Genomic DNA, 25,090 nt, shown 5'->3' on the forward strand with positions numbered 1-25,090 from the left:
CCCTGGGTTGCAGCGTGCTGGGGAAGGAGTCCGTGTGTTGTGTGGTTCTCATCCCTCGCAGGTCTGGAAGGTCAGTGCCGACTGGGGTTGTTGGTGGCCCCCTGCCTGCTCGTTTTTTCCAGGTGTCCCTCTGGGTTAGTTTGGGAGCCTGGGAGGTCTCGGTAGGCCGGGGGGGAGGATCCTCTGCGTCCAACACCACCCGGACTGCCTCAGGGAGTGGTACTTCTGAGCCCGGGACAGTCCGGGATGGTGGGGTGGGGGGATGTTGTTGGGCTCCCCGTCGGCGCTGTCGTTCCCCTCCCGCCTTGCTTCGGGGGTGGTCCGGGATGGTCTCTGGATTGGCCCCCCTCTGGCCTGGTTGTGGTGGTTCCTCCTTCCTCTGCTGCGGCTCCTCGGTGCGGCTCCCCGTTGTTTGAGGTGGCCGCTGGTTCTCTACCTGTTGAGGACTGGAGGCCGGCGGAGTGGAGGGGGCGTTTGCTGGGATGGGGGAGTCCGGCCAGAAGTTGGATACTGTTTTTATTGTATCCAGGGCCATCTGTATAGAGAGAGCGGTGAGACGTGGGCCAAATCTTTTTTTTGCTGTGGTTCGTGCTGCCTGCCAGGCTAGTGGTCTAAACGGTTGGAGCTCTTCAATTATTGTACTTAAATCATCCATGCTGTCATTATAATGTTGATTTAGTATTTTTAGGTTCTGCTCCATCCACTGAATCGTGTTCTGTCTGATCAGGTTTTTGATTTTATCATTTGGGCAGGCCGGTTTAATGAATTCTGTCAGTTGTTCGGTTTTCCTCCTCATTCCTGGTGGAATGGTGTGGTTCTCAATGGCTGCTTCAGTAATATTGGAGTGGTGCATCAGTTGGATGTATTTGAAATATAACCTTGTGCATCTGCGGTGTGTAAAACTGTCGTCTGTTCCCACTGATTGCTCAGGGCCCCGTGGTCCGGGTGGAGATTCCCTGTGGCCTCCCAGCTGGGTGGGCTGAGCCGTGCGGCAGTTGGTGCAATAAAACGCCATGGGGGTGATATCTCTCAAAAAAAGAAGAAAGGAAGGGTTTTTTTTGGTTAAAGGTTTTCTTAAAAACAGAGAGGTGATAAGAAATTAAAAAGGTTTTTAATGTAATGATTAAAATATTCTGCTCCAGTAAAAGCTACTTCCTCTCTTGTTTAAACAAGGAAAACTAGGAATAATAAAGCTTAAAAGTGGATTTAAATTATCAAAACAAATTTAAAAACCAGGGAGAGGAGAGAGGAAATACAGGAGATGAACTTTATAAACGGAAGTAATTAAAATAGACTCTTCTGCTCCCGGGAACTAAAATGCAGGATTGGAAAAAATTTGTTAAAACCCTTTAGAAAGAAGGATGATTGTGTCCCAGAGGGGTTCAATCAAGGTGCCATTTTGCTGCCAACCTACCAAATTACCGTGCTTGCAGAGTAGGCCCAAAGCCTGCAGAGTAGGCCCAAAGCCTGCAGTCAGTTATCCTGAGGATCGTCAGGTTGTTGCAAGGCTGCGGCTGAGTGGTCCTTTTGTTTGTAGCCAGTTTCCTGGTTGGAGGTTGGAGCTGTGGTCTTTAAAAAGTCGTTGTATCCATCCTAAAAAGGTCCCATTCTGAGCTCAGAATAAAAAAAGTCTAAAATTGGGTTCGGGTTCGGGTTCGGGTTCGGGTTCGGGTTCGGGTTAGGGTTAGGGTTAGGGTTAGGGTTAGGGTTAGGGTTAGGGTTAGGGTTAGGGTTCGGGTTCGGGTTAGGGTTAGGGTTCGGGTTCGGGTTCGGGTTCGGGTTCGGGTTCGGGTTCGGGTTCGGGTTCGGGTTAGGGTTAGGGTTAGGGTTAGGGTTAGGGTTAGGGTTCGGGTTCGGGTTCGGGTTCGGGTTCGGGTTAGGGTTAGGGTTAGGGTTAGGGTTAGGGTTAGGGTTCGGGTTCGGGTTCGGGTTCGGGTTCGGGTTCGGGTTCGGGTTAGGGTTAGGGTTCGGGTTAGGGTTAGGGTTAGGGTTAGGGTTAGGGTTAGGGTTAGGTTTGGGACAAAGGAGAGGAAGGCACGGGCAACAGTACACCATATTTAAAAAGTGTTTCCTTGTGATATTAAAATTACTTCAGTCCTTTTAAAAGAGGGTAGTTTCACCTCGGGTGTTCATAAAAATCGTCATATGTTTAAAAGGAGGTGGGTTCATCTATATTACCCCAAGTGGATGACTTTAAAAGGGGAAATAAAAGACTGACGTTTTTACAATAAAAGGTAAGAAAGAAAGAAATAAATAATTAAAAAAAATTAAATTAAGATAAAAGAGATATCACCCAAATTAAAATTGAACTCCGGATCCTAAAACAGTCGACGTTTGCCTGGTTTTGTTTAAAATTGATAAGTTACTGGGGAAGGGGTGAAACAAGGAGGAAGGGGGGGGGGGGAAAGGGGGGGGGGTGGTTTGGAGAGAAGGGGATGTGGTTAGGTTTAGGATGGGAAAGGGGGTTGGGTTTTAGGCAGGGGGAGGGGGTTAGGTGAGGGGAAGGAGGGGTTAAGGTTAGGAAAGGAAAAAGGGGGGGTGTATGGTTAGGTTTAGGGTAGGAATAGGGGCTGGGTTTTAGGTCGGGGGGGGGGGGGGGAATTGGTTAGGGTTAGGGTTAGGGTTAGGGTTCGGGTTCGGGTTCGGGTTCGGGTTAGGGTTCGGGTTAGGGTTAGGGTTAGGGTTAGGGTTAGGGTTAGGGTTAGGGTTAGGGTTAGGTTTGGGACAAAGGAAAGGAAGGCACGGGTTAGGGTTAGGGTTAGGGTTAGGGTTAGGGTTAGGGTTAGGGTTAGGGTTAGGGTTAGGGTTAGGGTTAGGGTTAGGGTTAGGTTTGGGACAAAGGAAAGGAAGGCACGGGTTAGGGTTAGGGTTAGGGTTAGGGTTAGGGGTTAGGGTTAGGGTTAGGGTTAGGGTTATGGAACTGAGCCCGACCCCCGAATCCACGGGAGTCAGGGGGTGCACGGTCCATCCCTCGGGCATTGTCCCTCCCCCGATACCCCGAAAACCCTCGCCGGAAATCCTGGCTGTCTCGCTCTGGGACGCGGTCACGGCGTCTACCATAGCGCACCGTGGTCCACCGGTCGTGAGACATCCCCTCTTTTTTCAGATATGTGTATATGTACACAATAAAGAAGATTTTGTTTTAGGGTGAATATCAATAAATAAATTAAAATAACTTTGAAAAATATTAAATATACCTTATTTAAGGTTATAAAACAACAAAACAAATCGAATGCACCTGACTTCAGGTAAAAAGAAAAAAATCTAAATTATATACCACTTTTTGGTTGAAAATAAAAATCAATAAACGTGCCCCTGCGCAACGTTTCGACCTGCTGAGGTCTTCTTCAGGCACAATTGGCACATTAAATGGTCAAAAAGTGAAAAAAAGAAGGTTTGCTGTTATTTTTTAAGGTGTGTGTTCCTCTCGGGTCTGAGCTGGAAGGGTTAGGGTTAGGGTTAGGGTTAGGGTTAGGGTTAGGGTTAGGGTTAGGGTTAGGGTTAGGGTTAGGGTTAGGGTTAGGGTTAGGGTTAGGGTTAGGGTTAGGTTTGGGACAAAGGAAAGGAAGGCACGGGCAACAGTACACCATATTTAAAAAGTGTTTCCTTGTGATATTAAAATTACTTCAGTCCTTTTAAAAGAGGGTAGTTTCACCTCGGGTGTTCGTAAAAAGCGTCATATGTTTAAAAGGAGGTGGGTTCATCTATATTACCCCAAGTGGATGACTTTAAAAGGGGAAATAAAAGACTGACGTTTTTACAATAAAAGGTAAGAAAGAAATAAATAAATAATTAAATTAAGATAAAAGAGATATCACCCAAATTAAAATTGAACTCCGGATCCTAAAACAGTCGACGTTTGCCTGGTTTTGTTTAAAATTGATAAGTTACTGGGGAAGGGGTGAAACAAGGAGGAAGGGGGGGGGGGAAAGGGGGGGGGGGGTGGTTTGGAGAGAAGGGGACGTGGTTAGGTTTAGGATGGGAAAGGGGGTTGGGTTTTAGGCAGGGGGAGGGGGTTAGGGTTAGGTGAGGGGAAGGAGGGGTTAAGGTTAGGAAAGAAAAAAAGGGGGGGGGGTATGGTTAGGTTTAGGGTAGGAATAGGGGCTGGGCTTTAGGTCGGGGGGGGGGGAATTGGTTAGGGTTAGGTAAGGGGAAGGAGGGGTTAGGGTTAGGAAAGGAAGGAGGGAGGATGGTTAGGTTTAGGGTTAGGGTTAGGGTTAGGGTTAGGGTTAGGGTTAGGGTTAGGGTTAGGGTTAGGGTTAGGGTTAGGGTTAGGGTTAGGGTTAGGGTTAGGGGGTTAGGGTTAGGGGGTTAGGGTTAGGGTTAGGGTTAGGGTTAGGGGGTTAGGGTTAGGGTTAGGGTTAGGGTTAGGGTTAGGGTTAGGGTTAGGGTTAGGGTTAGGGTTAGGGTTAGGGTTAGGGTTAGGGTTAGGGTTAGGGTTAGGGTTAGGGTTAGGGTTAGGGTTAGGGTTAGGGTTAGGGTTAGGGTTAGGGTTAGGGTTAGGGTTAGGGTTAGGGTTAGGTTTGGAACATGATTTGGAGAAAGGCATTGGCAACAGACTCTTTTTTTAAAAAAAATTTATTTCTACTGTAATTTACAAAAGAGCAACTAGTGACCCCAGAAAAGTTTTTGTTAAAAGAAAGGTGTATGAAGTAAGTGATATGAATTTAAATGAATGTGTCCCCAGGTTTTTAAAAAAAAGTAAATAAAATAAATTAAAATAAAATAAAGTAGAATAAATTAGAATTGAGGATTCCTCATAGTGTGTGTGAAAGATGATGTAAATGTGAAGTAGAAGGGGTAGGAGAGTAGGAAAGTAGGAGCCCAAAGTTGCTTTGTAGTTTGTTTCTGAGGAGCCACTGCCGTTGAGAATTTTCTTTATGTTGGGCAATGGCTCCCTCTTGAGGATTTAAAGGAGCATAGCGGAGGAGAAGATTTAACACCCGCCCGGATCCTGATGCGCTGGGGATTAAGGTGAAAGGTACGTGGAAGAAGAGTGGGGGGAGTGATTGGAAGGAAGCGGAGGGGGGGGGGGGGGGGGGTTTGGGAGGGTTTGGTTAAGGTTAGGTATGGGGAGTGGGGATGGTTAGGGTTGGGAAGGGGGAATGGGAGGGGGGACGAAAAAATAAAAATGGGGGGGGGGGGGGGGGGGGGGGTTGGGGGGTTTTGGGTTAGGTATGGGGAGTGGGAATGGTTAGGGTTAGGCATGAGGAGTGGGAGTGGTTAGGGTTAGGTATGGGGAGTGGGGATGGTTAGGGTTAGGAAGGGGGAATGGGAGGGGGGATGGGAAAATAAAAAGGGGGGGGGGGGTTTGGGTAAGGTATGGGGAGTGGGAATGGTTAGGGTTAGGCATGGGGAGTGGGAGTGATTAGGGTTAGGAAGGGGGAAGGGAGGGGGGAACGGGAAATTGAGGGAAGGGGGGGGGGGGGGGGTTTGGTTAGGGTTAGGTATGGGGAGTGGGGATGGTTAGGGTTAGGAAGGGGGAATGGGAGGGGGGATGGGAAAATAAAAAGGGGGGGGGGGTTGGGTAAGGTATGGGGAGTGGGAATGGTTAGGGTTAGGCATGGGGAGTGGGAGTGATTAGGGTTAGGAAGGGGGAAGGGAGGGGGGATGGGAAAATAAAAAGGGGGGGGGGTTGGGTAAGGTATGGGGAGTGGGAATGGTTAGGGTTAGGCATGGGGAGTGGGAGTGATTAGGGTTAGGAAGGGGGAAGGGAGGGGGGAACGGGAGATTTGGGGGGGGGGGGGGGGTTTGGTTAGGGTTAGGTATGGGGAGTGGGAATGGTTAGGGTTAGGTGAAGGAATTGGGAAGGGTAATAGGAAGGGAAGGAAGGGGGGGGGGGGGGGGGGGGGGTTGGGGTTCGTTTAGTGCAAGGGAAGGAGCCAGAACCTTATTGTCCAGGCAACTGTAAAACATAGTAAATAATTAATAAACATTCCAACTAATGCAATTCAATTCCCATATACAAAAAAGTCACAAGCAGTGAGAAAACATTCCATGTCAACAGTGCATATGATACATGTTGCCTGTTCTACTCGGTTCTGGCTCCTGAGTCTTTGACCAATCAGAAGGGAAATGGTCAATTCCTCATTATTCTTTTAATATTTTGTTAAAAGGGGCCTGGCATAGGGCCATAAAGTGCTTCAGTTGGTGACTATAAATATAGAAATATATAGATATTCAAGAGCAATCTGGGTTCTAACAGTAAAGCCGACGTCTGGTCCTACTTTGATTTATTTTGAAGAAAAAAAATTCACACATTTTGTCAGTATCAAACAAAGAAAATATAAGTCAGTTAGTCACTTCAATATGTCGCAGAGCTTTATTTAAAACTGTTTGAAATTCAAGAGGAGGAGAGGTCGGCTTTGTTTTTTTTAAAACCAAAAAGGGGGGGGGGGGATTTATTCAAATCGTAATTTCACAATTTGTAAGGGTAATTTCATATATTAAATTTTTTGACCAGGCTGAATAAATATACAAAAAAATTTTTTTATAAAAAGGTTAATCAATTTTAAACTTTTGTTTTTTTTGGCTAAGCTCCGGGCTGGTGCAAGATTTCACCTCTCTATTAAGGAAAGGCAATTAAAAGAGGGAAAAAAAAGGGGGGAAGGTGAGAAAAGGTGGTTTCAGGGTCCAGAAGAAACAACTTTAGGCTACTTTAAAGATTTCCCTTTCTTTCTCTAGGGGCCCGATCTTTCATTTAGGCCCAGAGGGGAAACGGTCTCTAATTTCTGGATCCATACTTTTTCTCTGTGTTTCCTTTGTCCTGTGGACCAGTTGGTATTCTGCTCCACAACTCTATAAACGAGGCAGTGAGCCCCTACTTCCTGGAAGTGTTTATGGAGGGAATTGACCCCTTTGTTATTCCGGATGAGGTACAGGTGTTGGGACATCCTGGTTCGGATGGAATTTCTGGATTCTCCCACATATATCCTGTTGCAATGTTTGCATTCTATGGTGTAAATTATATTGTAGGAGTGTATAGACCAGTTGGTTATTGTGGGCAGTCCTTTGCCTGATAACGTATTGAAGATGTAGGGGGGTGAGTAGTGGTTTATTGGAGGAGAAGTGATTCTGTTTGCCGGTTTGTACTGGGAGTGAACCAGGATGTCCGCCAAGTTTTTATTTCTTTTGTAAGCTGTAATCATCTTGTATTGTCCGGTTTGAGATTTGGAGTGCTGAAGTTGTTGAAAACTGTTGCGGAGGCCCTGGTTAAACGGATGTAATTGTTGGTGATATGTGGTAACAAAAGGTACCAGCAGGGGGCTCCCCTCGGTTCGCCTAGACGGAGTTGGTCCCAGGAGGCTTCCGTGAACTTCCGCCTTGATTCCCCGAAGGAGGCGTTTGGAGTAACCCCTGGGTCCTAGTGCTTTAAATAACACTGCTGTAGCTGCCTCTGCGTCTTTCTGGTGCGTACATATTTTGTGAAATCTGATTAGTTGGGATTTGATGATCCCCCGGAATGTATGTTTGGGGTGGTAACTCTTTTTATGAAGTAGTGTGTGTCTGTCTGTTTCTTTGAAAAATACTTTGGTGCCCAATTCCTTAGTAGAGTGTTTGATATTGTGAAAATAAACTGTAGTGTCCAGATATTCGATATGTGAGGATTGTTTGTTATGTTTGATTTTGATGTTGGGGTGGTGTGTGTTGAGGGTGTGGAGGAAATGTTGGAATGAATCCTCTGACTTGCACCATAACCCAAATATGTCATCCAAGTAACGTAGATAAAGAAGGGGGCGTTCCTTGCATTTTAATAGGGCCGTCCGCTCCCACTCCGCCATATATATGTCGGCATATGCTGGGGAATATTTCCGGCCCATCGCACATCCGCATACTTGAAGATACCACTGGTTGTTGAAAATAAAATCATTGCGAGTAAGAGTAACCTGCAGCATTTCATAGATAATTTCATCCGGGCGGTCGGGGTCTGGATATTGTTGAAAGACCTTCCTGATGGCCTCCAGACCCAGGCTGGTGTCAATGTTTGTGTATAAGGAGGTGATGTCTATGGTAAAAAGAAAAGTCCCCTCTGGGACGCTGAGTTGTCGGAGTTTGTTAACAAAATCATATGTGTCTTTAATATAACTCGGGTGTTGTTTTGATAATGGATTGATGTAGTAATCTATGTATTCTGCTAACCTATAGGTCTCCGAGCCGCAGTCGCTGACAATTGGACGTCCCGGGGGGATTTTAAAAGGTACGGTCCAGGTGTCCGGAGTTTTATGGATTTTAGGTAGTAAATAAAAGCAGCGAGGACGTGGCGAAGCTGGTCCCAGCAGATAGTACATTTGTTTGGCTGAGATACATTTGTTGTCATATAAAGACCTCACCATGGGTCGAATGAGTGAGGCTGTAATAGGCTGTAACGGTGTTTGTAAAGGTACATAGTATTTGAGGTCATTTAGTTGCCTGGTGGCCTCCAGAAAGTAATCGTGTCTGTTCTGGATTACCACTTGGCCTCCCTTATCTGCTGGTTTGATAATAATATCTTTCCTTTTTTTCAGGATGTCCAAGGCCTTTTGTTGGTCCTCTGTAATATTAGGAGGACGTCCCCGGGGAATTACCAAGTGAGATAGGGTGTTTTTGTCTCTTTGGATAAGCTCCCGGAGGGGTTTCGAGAGAGCCTCATCTGGGGGTTCCCAGTTTGATTGTTCAGTGAAAGGTAAGTGATTGTATTCTGTTCCTTCGAAGTATTCCATGATTTTTAGCCTTCTGTGAAAGAGGTGAACCTCTTTGCGTAGTTCTAGCAGTTTCGGAGGTTTGGGTGTGGGTATAAAGGTTAATCCTTTTTCCAGAAGTTCCTGTTGTGAGACACTTATGTTATGGCTTGATAGATTTGTAACATTAGAGTTACTGGGGGCACTATATTGATTCGGCTCCCCTCCTACTAGTTTAACTGTGACAGCCAGTGATTTAAAATGGTGTTTGCCGTTTCGCAGGTCCAATGCACTGGGTCTGTTGTTTCGGTTTTGAAGACGTCTGCCTTAATGTCTGTTAAGAAATTGTGTTTCTTTACTATGTGTTCGTTCAGGGCCATGAGGCACTGTATTTGACTCTTCTCTAATTCAGGGCTGTAATTGAGTAATGGAACGAGGGAAATAGCTGCCGGGAAGATTCGTTCGATCTGATTGAGGCACGCGTTTAAATGCTTTGCCACCGTTAATGGTCGTAGTCTTTTCAGGCAGTCATTTAAGCCCACTGACAATACAACCGTTTCAACTCTATTGTCTGGGGTTAGTTTTTCCAAAACTTTTTTAATGTGATGGAGCTGTGCTCCTGGAAAGCTGTCCACTTGGATTTTGGGATGTGTAAACGACGTTAGTCGTGCCAGATTGGAATCCCCAATGATTAGAACAGGCTTAGTTATTTCCAGTTCCCAGTTTTTAATTTTTTGTGCAGTATGACAATGAATTACAGGTTCAGACCTCCGGGGGGTGGGGGGGCTGGGTCGCCCAACGGGGGGCGAGTGGTTCAAGTTAGACTCAGACTGGCACGGTGAAGTGGTGAGTTCGTCCGTCGTTCCATCAGTCGTAATCAGTTGTGCTAACCCCGGGTCCTCGTGGACTGGTGTACATGGGTGTCTTTTGCCACCGCTTGGTCCCGCCCCCTGCGCATCATATCGCAGTGTTGGAGAATACACTGTAGTCCTTTCTTGTCCCCTTTGTTTCTAGGGGTGAGGTAGGTCTCCTTCGAGGATTGGGGGACCCCAGGGGGGTGTCGTTGGAACTCCTCTCTTCCGGCTGTGGAGATGATAGTCCACTCGCAGCGTATCCGACAAAGAATTCTGTGCCAAGCTGGCTTTGTGTGAATGTAGGGCCTAGTCCCTTTGAAAAAACAATATGTGGTCCAAAGAATAAAAAGGAAAAAAGGAAAAATCGCAAAATATAGCGAAAGAGAAAACACAAGTTGAAAATAAAGGGTAAAAAAAGAAGGGGGAGGGGGGGGGGGGGGGCCCAACGTTTCGCCGCTCGGCTTCCTCAGGGGCAAAGGGTTAGGGTTAGGGTTAGGGTTAGGGTTAGGGGGTTAGGGTTAGGGTTAGGGTTAGGGTTAGGGTTAGGGTTAGGGTTAGGGTTAGGGTTAGGGTTAGGGTTAGGGTTAGGGTTAGGGTTAGGGTTAGGGTTAGGGTTAGGGAAAGGGAATTGTCCCTGACCCCCGAATCCACGGGAGTCAGGGTGTGCACAGTCCATCCCTCGGGCGTAGTCCCTCCCCCAGTATCCCGAAAACCCATGCCGGAAACCCCCATCAGGGATCCGACCACGGCGCCTCCCATAGCGCACTGTGGTCCAGTCCTCAAAGGACATTTTTTGGGTTTATTTTTGATATGTATGTATGTACACAATAAATTTTGTTTTGAATTAGAAGAAATATGAATAAAATTGAATTTAGAAAAAAATATATACCTGTTCTTAGGTTAAAAAAATTTTTTTAAAAATGAAACAAAAATTATATGTATATAATATGTGGCTTTTCAAATAAAAAGGTTTACCTAACTTTAGGTTAAAACCCAAAAAACAAACAGGAAAAAAATATCTTTTTTTTGAAAATAAAAATCAATAAACGTGCCTCTGCGCAACGTTTCGACCTGCTAGGTCTTCATCAGGCACAATTGGCACTCAAAAATGTAAAAGAAAGCTGGCTGTGGATTTCAATGATGTGTGTTCCTCTCGGGTCTGAGTTGGAATGAAGCGGCAGCCTCCGTGCAGCTGGTACTTAAGCGCATGGGGAGGGGAGGGGCTGATACACGTGAGCCGTTTTAGTTTTTGAGAGTGAGTGTGTAAGGGAGGGGCTGTTTTTAACCCTATAAATGCCAAACCTGTTTAAATCTTATATGTTTTTCAATTCCCCATCAATTAGGGTTAAATATGGTTAGGGTTAGGGTTAAATATAGGGTTGGATTTTAAGGTTAGGGTTAGAATTTAATTTGGGATAGGGCTAAGACCAAGATTTAGGTTTAGGGTTAGGTTTAGGTTTAGGTTTAAGGGTTAGGTTTAGGTTTAAGGGTTAGGTTTAGGATTCTTAGGGGTTAGGGTTAGGTTTAAAGGTTAGGGTTAGGGTTAGGATTAGGTTTAGATTTAAGATTGTGTTTCTAAATTTTCATTTCTCCCTACCCCATGAATTTTACGATTGTGCTCTAATTGTTTTTAATATTTAATCCGTTTGGTTCTTGATCTAATTGTGAAGTTCCCCAAGTTTGAGTGACCATCCCTAGTCCTTCCAATGGATTTGATATGTTTCTTCTCCCCCTGCTGGTCGAGTCGGAGTCGAGAGGTAAGTCTTTCTTGTCTGACTTGGAAGGTAAGTATTATGAGAGGTCTTTCCCCTTGATGGTTGTACCGGACCGGACATTTTGGTGTGTGTGGGGTATCTTATACGTGGAACCAGTGTATTTGTGGGACTCCTCCTTGGAGATCCCCCTGGTTGTATCTGACCCTCCTCTTCCTCCTCACTCGCCTCATCCTCTGTCTCTGTCGTGGGAGGAGGAGCCCACTGCTTGATCCTGGGTGGAGATATGGTCTCCCCCTGGTGTTGCGGCACTTTCTCCCGAGCCTCCCCACGGTCTCTTGGAGGGTCCTCCTGGATTAATTCAACCTCACCCCCCTGACAGTCTCCCCCGTCCAGGCCAAACAAATGGTAGTATCTTGGGATTGTCATTGTCCCTATATTCCTCTTTGTCGAGGGAGGAGGAGCCTGCTGCTGGGTCCTGGGTGGAGGAATTGTCTCCTCCTGATATTGCGGGCCTGGACTAGTCACCTCCTCCGGGGCCTCTCTTTCCCCCGTGACCGTTCTGTTTTGTGGTGCTTGTGCCCACGTGGTTATCATGGCCTCCGCATGATCAATGACCCCTTGTTTAATGTGGCGTAGGTTCTTTTTGGCCCATTTTGTGGCCACCTGAAAGGCCGTTCTCCATTCAGGAAGAAGGTCCTCCGTCAGGTCTTGCAGTATTTTATCCAGGCTGCTCTTGTAGTGATCCTCCAGGATAATCATAGTATTATGTCCCCAATTTTTTGCATTTCCCACGATGAGATCTATTGTTTCTGGAGTAGGGGCAGCTGGTCTTATCATGGTGGACAATATGTCCACCATCCGGGTGACCATCCTTGGGTCTGCCTTTTCTGGATTGGGGGTAACATTTTGCAAATGGTGCACCATTTTGATTATCAGGTGCAATTTCCGCACCAGTGCTGTGAACTTTGGGTCACTTGGTTGGGCCTGTTGTGTTTTTGGGGCACGATCGCTTTGTTGTCCCCCCCGAACCACTGTGGCATATGATCTTTGCCCTGATGAGATGTCTCGCGGCTGGAAACGGGGCCGGAAGGAGGGACCATAACCTCTGGGAGGCACGGGCTGGTTAGGGAAAGGGAATTGTCCCTGACCCCCGAATCCACGGGAGTCAGGGTGTGCACAGTCCATCCCTCGGGCGTAGTCCCTCCCCCAGTATCCCGAAAACCCATGCCGGAAACCCCCATCAGGGATCCGACCACGGCGCCTCCCATAGCGCACTGTGGTCCAGTCCTCAAAGGACATTTTTTGGGTTTATTTTTGATATGTATGTATGTACACAATAAATTTTGTTTTGAATTAGAAGAAATATGAATAAAATTGAATTTAGAAAAAAATATATACCTGTTCTTAGGTTAAAAAAAATTTTTTAAAAATGAAACAAAAATTATATGTATATAATATGTGGCTTTTCAAATAAAAAGGTTTACCTAACTTTAGGTTAAAACCCAAAAAACAAACAGGAAAAAAATATCTTTTTTTTGAAAATAAAAATCAATAAACGTGCCTCTGCGCAACGTTTCGACCTGCTAGGTCTTCATCAGGCACAATTGGCACTCAAAAATGTAAAAGAAAGCTGGCTGTGGATTTCAATGATGTGTGTTCCTCTCGGGTCTGAGTTGGAATGAAGCGGCAGCCTCCGTGCAGCTGGTACTTAAGCGCATGGGGAGGGGAGGGGCTGATACACGTGAGCCGTTTTAGTTTTTGAGAGTGAGTGTGTAAGGGAGGGGCTGTTTTTAACCCTATAAATGCCAAACCTGTTTAAATCTTATATGTTTTTCAATTCCCCATCAATTAGGGTTAAATATGGTTAGGGTTAGGGTTAAATATAGGGTTGGATTTTAAGGTTAGGGTTAGAATTTAATTTGGGATAGGGCTAAGACCAAGATTTAGGTTTAGGGTTAGGTTTAGGTTTAGGTTTAAGGGTTAGGTTTAGGTTTAAGGGTTAGGTTTAGGATTCTTAGGGGTTAGGGTTAGGTTTAAAGGTTAGGGTTAGGGTTAGGATTAGGTTTAGATTTAAGATTGTGTTTCTAAATTTTCATTTCTCCCTACCCCATGAATTTTACGATTGTGCTCTAATTGTTTTTAATATTTAATCCGTTTGGTTCTTGATCTAATTGTGAAGTTCCCCAAGTTTGAGTGACCATCCCTAGTCCTTCCAATGGATTTGATATGTTTCTTCTCCCCCTGCTGGTCGAGTCGGAGTCGAGAGGTAAGTCTTTCTTGTCTGACTTGGAAGGTAAGTATTATGAGAGGTCTTTCCCCTTGATGGTTGTACCGGACCGGACATTTTGGTGTGTGTGGGGTATCTTATACGTGGAACCAGTGTATTTGTGGGACTCCTCCTTGGAGATCCCCCTGGTTGTATCTGACCCTCCTCTTCCTCCTCACTCGCCTCATCCTCTGTCTCTGTCGTGGGAGGAGGAGCCCACTGCTTGATCCTGGGTGGAGATATGGTCTCCCCCTGGTGTTGCGGCACTTTCTCCCGAGCCTCCCCACGGTCTCTTGGAGGGTCCTCCTGGATTAATTCAACCTCACCCCCCTGACAGTCTCCCCCGTCCAGGCCAAACAAATGGTAGTATCTTGGGATTGTCATTGTCCCTATATTCCTCTTTGTCGAGGGAGGAGGAGCCTGCTGCTGGGTCCTGGGTGGAGGAATTGTCTCCTCCTGATATTGCGGGCCTGGACTAGTCACCTCCTCCGGGGCCTCTCTTTCCCCCGTGACCGTTCTGTTTTGTGGTGCTTGTGCCCACGTGGTTATCATGGCCTCCGCATGATCAATGACCCCTTGTTTAATGTGGCGTAGGTTCTTTTTGGCCCATTTTGTGGCCACCTGAAAGGCCGTTCTCCATTCAGGAAGAAGGTCCTCCGTCAGGTCTTGCAGTATTTTATCCAGGCTGCTCTTGTAGTGATCCTCCAGGATAATCATAGTATTATGTCCCCAATTTTTTGCATTTCCCACGATGAGATCTATTGTTTCTGGAGTAGGGGCAGCTGGTCTTATCATGGTGGACAATATGTCCACCATCCGGGTGACCATCCTTGGGTCTGCCTTTTCTGGATTGGGGGTAACATTTTGCAAATGGTGCACCATTTTGATTATCAGGTGCAATTTCCGCACCAGTGCTGTGAACTTTGGGTCACTTGGTTGGGCCTGTTGTGTTTTTGGGGCACGATCGCTTTGTTGTCCCCCCCGAACCACTGTGGCATATGATCTTTGCCCTGATGAGATGTCTCGCGGCTGGAAACGGGGCCGGAAGGAGGGACCATAACCTCTGGGAGGCACGGGCTGGTTAGGGAAAGGGAATTGTCCCTGACCCCCGAATCCACGGGAGTCAGGGTGTGCACAGTCCATCCCTCGGGCGTAGTCCCTCCCCCAGTATCCCGAAAACCCATGCCGGAAACCCCCATCAGGGATCCGACCACGGCGCCTCCCATAGCGCACTGTGGTCCAGTCCTCAAAGGACATTTTTTGGGTTTATTTTTGATATGTATGTATGTACACAATAAATTTTGTTTTGAATTAGAAGAAATATGAATAAAATTGAATTTAGAAAAAAATATATACCTGTTCTTAGGTTAAAAAATTTTTTTTAAAAATGAAACAAAAATTATATGTATATAATATGTGGCTTTTCAAATAAAAAGGTTTACCTAACTTTAGGTTAAAACCCAAAAAACAAACAGGAAAAAAATATCTTTTTTTTGAAAATAAAAATCAATAAACGTGCCTCTGCGCAACGTTTCGACCTGCTAGGTCTTCATCAGGCACAATTGGCACTCAAAAATGTAAAAGAAAGCTGGCTGTGGATTTCAATGATGTGTGTTCCTCTCGGGTCTGAGTTGGAATGAAGCGGCAGCCTCCGTGCAGCTGGTACTTAAGCGCATGGGGAGGGGAGGGGCTGATACACGTGAGCCGTTTTAGTTTTTGAGAGTGAGTGTGTAAGGGAGGGGCTGTTTTTAACCCTATAAATGCCAAACCTGTTTAAATCTTATATGTTTTTCAATTCCCCATCAATTAGGGTTAAATATGGTTAGGGTTAGGGTTAAATATAGGGTTGGATTTTAAGGTTAGGGTTAGAATTTAATTTGGGATAGGGCTAAGACCAAGATTTAGGTTTAGGGTTAGGTTTAGGTTTAGGTTTAAGGGTTAGGTTTAGGTTTAAGGGTTAGGTTTAGGATTCTTAGGGGTTAGGGTTAGGTTTAAAGGTTAGGGTTAGGGTTAGGATTAGGTTTAGATTTAAGATTGTGTTTCTAAATTTTCATTTCTCCCTACCCCATGAATTTTACGATTGTGCTCTAATTGTTTTTAATATTTAATCCGTTTGGTTCTTGATCTAATTGTGAAGTTCCCCAAGTTTGAGTGACCATCCCTAGTCCTTCCAATGGATTTGATATGTTTCTTCTCCCCCTGCTGGTCGAGTCGGAGTCGAGAGGTAAGTCTTTCTTGTCTGACTTGGAAGGTAAGTATTATGAGAGGTCTTTCCCCTTGATGGTTGTACCGGACCGGACATTTTGGTGTGTGTGGGGTATCTTATACGTGGAACCAGTGTATTTGTGGGACTCCTCCTTGGAGATCCCCCTGGTTGTATCTGACCCTCCTCTTCCTCCTCACTCGCCTCATCCTCTGTCTCTGTCGTGGGAGGAGGAGCCCACTGCTTGATCCTGGGTGGAGATATGGTCTCCCCCTGGTGTTGCGGCACTTTCTCCCGAGCCTCCCCACGGTCTCTTGGAGGGTCCTCCTGGATTAATTCAACCTCACCCCCCTGACAGTCTCCCCCGTCCAGGCCAAACAAATGGTAGTATCTTGGGATTGTCATTGTCCCTATATTCCTCTTTGTCGAGGGAGGAGGAGCCTGCTGCTGGGTCCTGGGTGGAGGAATTGTCTCCTCCTGATATTGCGGGCCTGGACTAGTCACCTCCTCCGGGGCCTCTCTTTCCCCCGTGACCGTTCTGTTTTGTGGTGCTTGTGCCCACGTGGTTATCATGGCCTCCGCATGATCAATGACCCCTTGTTTAATGTGGCGTAGGTTCTTTTTGGCCCATTTTGTGGCCACCTGAAAGGCCGTTCTCCATTCAGGAAGAAGGTCCTCCGTCAGGTCTTGCAGTATTTTATCCAGGCTGCTCTTGTAGTGATCCTCCAGGATAATCATAGTATTATGTCCCCAATTTTTTGCATTTCCCACGATGAGATCTAATTGGGGTTAGGGTTAGGGTTAGGGTTAGGGTTAGGGTTAGGGTTAGGGTTAGGGTTAGGGTTAGGGTTAGGGTTAGGTTAGGGTTAGGGTTAGGGTTAGGGTTAGGGTTAGGGTTAGGGTTAGGGTTAGGGTTAGGGTTAGGGTTAGGGTTAGGGTTAGGGTTAGGGTTAGGGTTAGGGTTAGGGTTAGGGGTAGGGTTAGGGTTAGGGGTTAGGGTTAGGGTTAGGGTTAGGGTTAGGGTTAGGGTTAGGGGTTAGGGTTAGGGTTAGGGTTAGGGTTAGGGGTTAGGGTTAGGGTTAGGGTTAGGGTTAGGGTTAGGGTTAGGGTTAGGGTTAGGGTTAGGGTTAGGGTTAGGGTTAGGGGTTAGGGTTAGGGTTAGGGTTAGGGTTAGGGTTAGGGTTAGGGTTAGGGTTAGGGTTAGGGTTTAGGGTTTGGGGTTAGGGGTTAGGGTTAGGGTTAGGGTTAGGGGTTAGGGTTAGGGTTAGGGTTAGGGTTAGGGTTAGGGTTAGGGTTAGGGTTAGGGTTAGGGTTAGGGTTAGGGTTAGGTTTGGGACAAAGGAGAGAAAGGCACGGGCAACAGTACACCATATTTAAAAAGTGTTTCCTTGTGATATTAAAATTACTTCAGTCCTTTTAAAAGAGGGTAGTGTCACCTCGGGTGTTGTAAAAAGCGCCCTATGTTTTAAAAGAGGTGGGTTCGTCCATATTCTCCCAAGTGATTAACTTAAAAGGGAAAATAAGAGACTTGGACGTTTTTACAATTAAAAGTAAGAAGTAAATCCATAAGAAATTAAAAATAGGATAAAAGAGATATCACCCAAATTAAAATTGAACTCTGGATCCTAAAACAGTCGACGTCCGAAAACTTGTTTAAAACTGATAAATTACTGGGGAAGGGGTGAAAAAGGAGGGGGGGGGTTAGGAGAGAAAGAGGGGATGTGGTTAGGTTTAGGATGGGAGAGGGGGTTGGGTTTGTAGGCGGGGGGGGGGGGGGGGGGGGGGGGGGGTTAGGGTTAGGTGAGGGGAGGGGAAGGAGGGGTTAAGTTTAGGAAGGGAAGGGTTAGGGTTAGGGTTAGGGTTAGGGTTAGGGTTAGGGTTAGGGTTAGGGTTAGGGTTAGGGTTAGGGTTAGGGTTAGGGTTAGGGTTAGGGTTAGGGTTAGGGTTAGGGTTAGGGTTAGGGTTAGGGTTAGGGTTAGGGTTAGGGTTAGGGTTAGGGTTAGGTTTGGAACATGATTTGGAGAAAGGCATTGGCAACAGACTCTTTTTTTAAAAAAAATATTTCTACTGTAATTTACAAAAGAGCAACTAGTGACCCCAGAAAAGTTTTTGTTAAAAGAAAGGTGTATGAAGTAAGTGATATGAATTTAAATGAATGTGTCCCCAGGTTTTTTAAAAAAAAGTAAATAAAATAAATTAAAATAAAATAAAGTAGAATAAATTAGAATTGAGGATTCCTCATAGTGTGTGTGAAAGATGATGTAAATGTGAAGTAGAAGGGGTAGGAGAGTAGGAAAGTAGGAGCCCAAAGTTGCTTTGTAGTTTGTTTCTGAGGAGCCACTGCCGTTGAGAATTTTCTTTATGTTGGGCAATGGCTCCCTCTTGAGGATTTAAAGGAGCATAGCGGAGGAGAAGATTTAACACCCGCCCGGATCCTGATGCGCTGGGGATTAAGGTGAAAGGTACGTGGAAGAAGAGTGGGGGGAGTGATTGGAAGGAAGCGGAGGGGGGGGGGGGGGGGGGGGGCGGGTTTGGGAGGGTTTGGTTAAGGTTAGGTATGGGGAGTGGGGATGGTTAGGGTTGGGAAGGGGGAATGGGAGGGGGGACGAAAAAATAAAATGGGGGGGGGGGGGGGGGGTTTTGGGGGGTTTTGGGTTAGGTATGGGGAGTGGGAATGGTTAGGGTTAGGCATGGGGAGTGGGAGTGGTTAGGGTTAGGTATGGGGAGTGGGGATGGTTAGGGTTAGGAAGGGGGAATGGGAGGGGGGATGGGAAAATAAAAAGGGGGGGGGGGGGTTTGGGTAAGGTATGGGGAGTGGGAATGGTTAGGGTTAGGCATGGGGAGTGGGAGTGATTAGGGTTAGGAAGGGGGAAGGGAGGGGGGAACGGGAAATTGAGGGAAGGGGGGGGGGGGGGGTTTGGTTAGGGTTAGGTATGGGGAGTGGGGATGGTTAGGGTTAGGAAGGGGGAATGGGAGGGGGGATGGGAAAATAAAAAGGGGGGGGGGGTTGGGTAAGGTATGGGGAGTGGGAATGGTTAGGGTTAGGCATGGGGAGTGGGAGTGATTAGGGTTAGGAAGGGGGAAGGGAGGGGGGATGGGAAAATAAAAAGGGGGGGGGGTTGGGTAAGGTATGGGGAGTGGGAATGGTTAGGGTTAGGCATGGGGAGTGGGAGTGATTAGGGTTAGGAAGGGGGAAGGGAGGGGGGAACGGGAGATTTGGGGGGGGGGGGGGGGTTTGGTTAGGGTTAGGTATGGGGAGTGGGAATGGTTAGGGTTAGGTGAAGGAATTGGGAAGGGTAATAGGAAGGGAAGGAAGGGGGGGGGGGGGGGGGGGGGGGGGGTTGGGGTTCGTTTAGTGCAAGGGAAGGAGCCAGAACCTTATTGTCCAGGCAACTGTAAAACATAGTAAATAATTAATAAACATTCCAACTAATGCAGTTCAATTCCCATATACAAAAAAGTCACAAGCAGTGAGAAAACATTCCATGTCAACAGTGCATATGATACATGTTGCCTGTTCTACTCGGTTCTGGCTCCTGAGTCTTTGACCAATCAGAAGGGAAATGGTCAATTCCTCATTATTCTTTTAATATTTTGTTAAAAGGGGCCTGGCATAGGGCCATAAAGTGCTTCAGTTGGTGACTATAAATATAGAAATATATAGATATTCAAGAGCAATCTGGGTTCTAACAGTAAAGCCGACGTCTGGTCCTACTTTGATTTATTTTGAAGAAAAAAATTCACACATTTTGTCAGTATCAAACAAAGAAAATATAAGTCAGTTAGTCACTTCAATATGTCGCAGAGCTTTATTTAAAACTGTTTGAAATTCAAGAGGAGGAGAGGTCGGCTTTGTTTTTTTTAAAACCAAAAAGGGGGGGGGGGGATTTATTCAAATCGTAATTTCACAATTTGTAAGGGTAATTTCATATATTAAATTTTTTGACCAGGCTGAATAAATATACAAAAAAATTTTTTTATAAAAAGGTTAATCAATTTTAAACTTTTGTTTTTTTTGGCTAAGCTCCGGGCTGGTGCAAGATTTCACCTCTCTATTAAGGAAAGGCAATTAAAAGAGGGAAAAAAAAGGGGGGAAGGTGAGAAAAGGTGGTTTCAGGGTCCAGAAGAAACAACTTTAGGCTACTTTAAAGATTTCCCTTTCTTTCTCTAGGGGCCCGATCTTTCATTTAGGCCCAGAGGGGAAACGGTCTCTAATTTCTGGATCCATACTTTTTCTCTGTGTTTCCTTTGTCCTGTGGACCAGTTGGTATTCTGCTCCACAACTCTATAAACGAGGCAGTGAGCCCCTACTTCCTGGAAATGTTTATGGAGGGAATTGACCCCTTTGTTATTCCGGATGAGGTACAGGTGTTGGGACATCCTGGTTCGGATGGAATTTCTGGATTCTCCCACATATATCCTGTTGCAATGTTTGCATTCTATGGTGTAAATTATATTGTAGGAGTGTATAGACCAGTTGGTTATTGTGGGCAGTCCTTTGCCTGATAACGTATTGAAGATGTAGGGGGGTGAGTTGTGGTTTATTGGAGGAGAAGTGATTCTGTTTGCCGGTTTGTACTGGGAGTGAACCAGGATGTCCGCCAAGTTTTTATTTCTTTTGTAAGCTGTAATCATCTTGTATTGTCCGGTTTGAGATTTGGAGTGCTGAAGTTGTTGAAAACTGTTGCGGAGGCCCTGGTTAAACGGATGTAATTGTTGGTGATATGTGGTAACAAAAGGTACCAGCAGGGGGCTCCCCTCGGTTCGCCTAGACGGAGTTGGTCCCAGGAGGCTTCCGTGAACTTCCGCCTTGATTCCCCGAAGGAGGCGTTTGGAGTAACCCCTGGGTCCTAGTGCTTTAAATAACACTGCTGTAGCTGCCTCTGCGTCTTTCTGGTGCGTACATATTTTGTGAAATCTGATTAGTTGGGATTTGATGATCCCCCGGAATGTATGTTTGGGGTGGTAACTCTTTTTATGAAGTAGTGTGTGTCTGTCTGTTTCTTTGAAAAATACTTTGGTGCCCAATTCCTTAGTAGAGTGTTTGATATTGTGAAAATAAACTGTAGTGTCCAGATATTCGATATGTGAGGATTGTTTGTTATGTTTGATTTTGATGTTGGGGTGGTGTGTGTTGAGGGTGTGGAGGAAATGTTGGAATGAATCCTCTGACTTGCACCATAACCCAAATATGTCATCCAAGTAACGTAGATAAAGAAGGGGGCGTTCCTTGCATTTTAATAGGGCCGTCCGCTCCCACTCCGCCATATATATGTCGGCATATGCTGGGGAATATTTCCGGCCCATCGCACATCCGCATACTTGAAGATACCACTGGTTGTTGAAAATAAAATCATTGCGAGTAAGAGTAACCTGCAGCATTTCATAGATAATTTCATCCGGGCGGTCGGGGTCTGGATATTGTTGAAAGACCTTCCTGATGGCCTCCAGACCCAGGCTGGTGTCAATGTTTGTGTATAAGGAGGTGATGTCTATGGTAAAAAGAAAAGTCCCCTCTGGGACGCTGAGTTGTCGGAGTTTGTTAACAAAATCATATGTGTCTTTAATATAACTCGGGTGTTGTTTTGATAATGGATTGATGTAGTAATCTATGTATTCTGCTAACCTATAGGTCTCCGAGCCGCAGTCGCTGACAATTGGACGTCCCGGGGGGATTTTAAAAGGTACGGTCCAGGTGTCCGGAGTTTTATGGATTTTAGGTAGTAAATAAAAGCAGCGAGGACGTGGCGAAGCTGGTCCCAGCAGATAGTACATTTGTTTGGCTGAGATAAATTTGTTGTCATATAAAGACCTCACCATGGGTCGAATGAGTGAGGCTGTAATAGGCTGTAACGGTGTTTGTAAAGGTACATAGTATTTGAGGTCATTTAGTTGCCTGGTGGCCTCCAGAAAGTAATCGTGTCTGTTCTGGATTACCACTTGGCCTCCCTTATCTGCTGGTTTGATAATAATATCTTTCCTTTTTTTCAGGATGTCCAAGGCCTTTTGTTGGTCCTCTGTAATATTAGGAGGACGTCCCCGGGGAATTACCAAGTGAGATAGGGTGTTTTTGTCTCTTTGGATAAGCTCCCGGAGGGGTTTCGAGAGAGCCTCATCTGGGGGTTCCCAGTTTGATTGTTCAGTGAAAGGTAAGTGATTGTATTCTGTTCCTTCGAAGTATTCCATGATTTTTAGCCTTCTGTGAAAGAGGTGAACCTCTTTGCGTAGTTCTAGCAGTTTCGGAGGTTTGGGTGTGGGTATAAAGGTTAATCCTTTTTCCAGAAGTTCCTGTTGTGAGATACTTATGTTATGGCTTGATAGATTTGTAACATTAGAGTTACTGGGGGCACTATATTGATTCGGCTCCCCTCCTACTAGTTTAACTGTGACAGCCAGTGATTTAAAATGGTGTTTGCCGTTTCGCAGGTCCAATGCACTGGGTCTGTTGTTTCGGTTTTGAAGACGTCTGCCTTAATGTCTGTTAAGAAATTGTGTTTCTTTACTATGTGTTCGTTCAGGGCCATGAGGCACTGTATTTGACCCTTCTCTAATTCAGGGCTGTAATTGAGTAATGGAACGAGGGAAATAGCTGCCGGGAAGATTCGTTCGATCTGATTGAGGCACGCGTTTAAATGCTTTGCCACCGTTAATGGTCGTAGTCTTTTCAGGCAGTCATTTAAGCCCACTGACAATACAACCGTTTCAACTCTATTGTCTGGGGTTAGTTTTTCCAAAACTTTTTTAATGTGATGGAGCTGTGCTCCTGGAAAGCTGTCCACTTGGATTTTGGGATGTGTAAACGACGTTAGTCGTGCCAGATTGGAATCCCCAATGATTAGAACAGGCTTAGTTATTTCCAGTTCCCAGTTTTTAATTTTTTGTGCAGTATGACAATGAATTACAGGTTCAGACCTCCGGGGGGTGGGGGGGCTGGGTCGCCCAACGGGGGGCGAGTGGTTCAAGTTAGACTCAGACTGGCACGGTGAAGTGGTGAGTTCGTCCGTCGTTCCATCAGTCGTAATCAGTTGTGCTAACCCCGGGTCCTCGTGGACTGGTGTACATGGGTGTCTTTTGCCACCGCTTGGTCCCGCCCCCTGCGCATCATATCGCAGTGTTGGAGAATCTGGAGTTGGAGGCAAGGTGTCTGGATTAGAGTCTGTCAAGGTAAGTATTTGTAATTCGGAGCTTGCCACAATAACATTACTGTATACTGCTTTTACTGTGTGTTCCTTTGTATTCTGCCCCGGGTGTGTCATAAGATGCTCCTCGGGGAGTACAAGGTCCAGCTCGGGCCCGGCCGGTGCAATCCCAAGTTCTGATATGGTGGGTTCACCTGTTTGGTTGGCCTGTTGTTGTTTGTCCTCTTCCCTGGGAAAGGTGGATGTTTTTTGTAGGAAATTTGCATCGTTCTTGTCGAAATCTCCTACGTCCAGTGGTTCCCTCACCCTGGGGGAGTTAGCTGGTCCTGTACCGAAGATTGCTTCCCGGTGGTTGGAAAATGGATCCCCAATCGGGAGGAGTGTCTGCTGAAGTTCTGCTGTAACTCGGGAGGGAGGGCAGGAACTGGGTTCCGGAGAGATAAATAGAGATTGTGAACCAATATTCTGTCCCATGTGAGACTTACATGATTCCAAGGTTTCACTGTTTCTGTGTATTTGTGCTGTTATTGTTACGGAAGGTGGCACTGGAAATACTGCAATTTCTTTGATGTTTGTATGGTTCTTACTTTTCCTGTCCCTATGCAGATTACTGCGCTGGGGACGTGGGGAAGCTGCACCGACGGAAAGGAGGGGGTCCTCTTCCCGTGTTGCTGGAAGGGTGGGGAAGTTTTCCTCCGTAAGTGCCACCTGTGGGTTTGCAGCCATTGGAAGAGAAGGAGAATGAGGACAACCAGGGGCACCATGTTTTAGTATGGATTCAAATTCTGTCACTGAGCTGTCTGTTAGTCTTCTACCATATCGTTGTTTGGCCCATTGTAGGGCCTTGCTAAAAGCTTCAGGTTCAAAAGTCATTATTTCTGTGAGGAGGTCGGCCAGCGTGGTGTCATAATGTTCCCTTAAGGTGGCGAGGTTTGCCTCCATCCAGTTCTGTGTATTTAGTTTTATTCTGTTGAGGGTTCTTTCATTCGGGCATGCAGGCTTGATAAAGGCCGCCAGTTTCTCAGTTTTTTTCTTCATACCTGCTGGTAATATTTTTGTCTCCTTAGCTGTGGTTAAAACTTCTGCGTGATGTAGGGTTTGAAGAATCTTAAAATACCGTTTAGTACTGCTTAAGTTAGCCGCCCTGTTCCGGACATCTGGACCAGATGTGGGTGTTTTGTCTTGGGGCCCAGGCGGGCGTTCTGAGCGGTCTTCCCGCCCCTGCGTTGACAAGGCTGAAAACCTATTGCGTAAAGGGATAGACATAATATCAGAGTATTTTTTTGGGGGGAGGAAACCTTTTGCCTCCAGGTGAGTAGAGAATTAATTATCAACCCTGAAAAGTTTCTGACTAATAAATTTGATGGTGGATTAAAAGGGGATAAGAAAGTAGTCTAAAATTGGGAGTGCATGAATTGGAATGACACAGAAAGAAGGAGGAGAAATAAAAACCGTTGACCTGTGGTTATAGGTTGAGGTGGCAGGTGTGTTCAAGAAGAGTTTTTAAACAAGAAAATCAAAAGCAATCATAGTAATAAGAATCCTCATCAAGGGAGAACAGGAAGAAGTTAATCACAGTACTGACTTAACCAGCTTATGCGTGGGGTTTCTTTTTTTCAAAGAAAACAACAAATTGTACCGTCAGATTGTTGGATTTTTTAAGGCCACATACATGCATCAGAGTTTTGCTCGACGCCCGAGTCCTGCAGGCCGGCTTCTACGGGCGGGGTCCTTCCGGATGTTTGAGGCCTGTAAAAATTTGTCAATGCACACTCACACACTGTAGTCCTTTCTTGTCCCCTTTGTTTCTAGGGGTGAGGTAGGTCTCCTTCGAGGATTGGGGGACCCCGGGGGGGTGTCGTTGGAACTCCTCTCTTCCGGCTGTGGAGATGATAGTCCACTCGCAGCGTATCCGACAAAGAATTCTGTGCCAAGCTGGCTTTGTGTGAATGTAGGGCCTAGTCCCTTTGAAAAAACAATATGTGGTCCAAAGAATAAAAAGGAAAAAAGGAAAAATCGCAAAATATAGCGAAAGAGAAAACACAAGTTGAAAATAAAGGGTAAAAAAAGAAGGGGGAGGGGGGGGGGGGGGCCCAACGTTTCGCCGCTCGGCTTCCTCAGGGGCAAAGGTAAGACAGTGATGGTGTTTGGTGTGTTTATAGATTTTTTGGAGGGAAAAGAGGGGGAGTGGTGTCCGGTAAGGCGGGGCTCTCCTCCCAACAGGAAGTCCATGCTGATCCTGTTCCAAGTGATCCA

At 46.0% G+C, this 25,090-nt stretch overlaps 3 long non-coding RNA genes across 3 annotated transcripts; 2 read left to right on the forward strand and 1 right to left on the reverse strand.

The window, feature by feature from the left end:
- The first annotated feature begins 7,359 nt into the window (after window positions 1-7,359).
- LOC308128436 lies at window positions 7,360-8,662 on the forward strand. The gene is made up of 3 exons (XR_013936564.1): window positions 7,360-7,409; window positions 8,146-8,197; window positions 8,505-8,662. It is a non-coding gene; the product is annotated as an uncharacterized lncRNA (long non-coding RNA).
- Window positions 8,663-20,235: 11,573 nt separating this feature from the next.
- On the forward strand, window positions 20,236-24,783 carry LOC308128438. Its single transcript, XR_013936566.1, has 5 exons — window positions 20,236-20,591; window positions 21,328-21,379; window positions 21,687-23,018; window positions 23,441-23,531; window positions 24,647-24,783. It is a non-coding gene; the product is annotated as an uncharacterized lncRNA (long non-coding RNA).
- On the reverse strand, window positions 22,166-24,653 carry LOC308128437. Its single transcript, XR_013936565.1, has 2 exons — window positions 23,029-24,653; window positions 22,166-22,818 (listed from the first exon to the last, which is right to left on the reverse strand). It is a non-coding gene; the product is annotated as an uncharacterized lncRNA (long non-coding RNA).
- Window positions 24,784-25,090: the final 307 nt, after the last annotated feature.

Source organism: Lipophrys pholis (genome assembly GCF_963383615.2).
Source record: "Lipophrys pholis genome assembly, contig: SCAFFOLD_41, whole genome shotgun sequence".
Lineage (NCBI taxonomy): Eukaryota > Metazoa > Chordata > Actinopteri > Blenniiformes > Blenniidae > Lipophrys > Lipophrys pholis.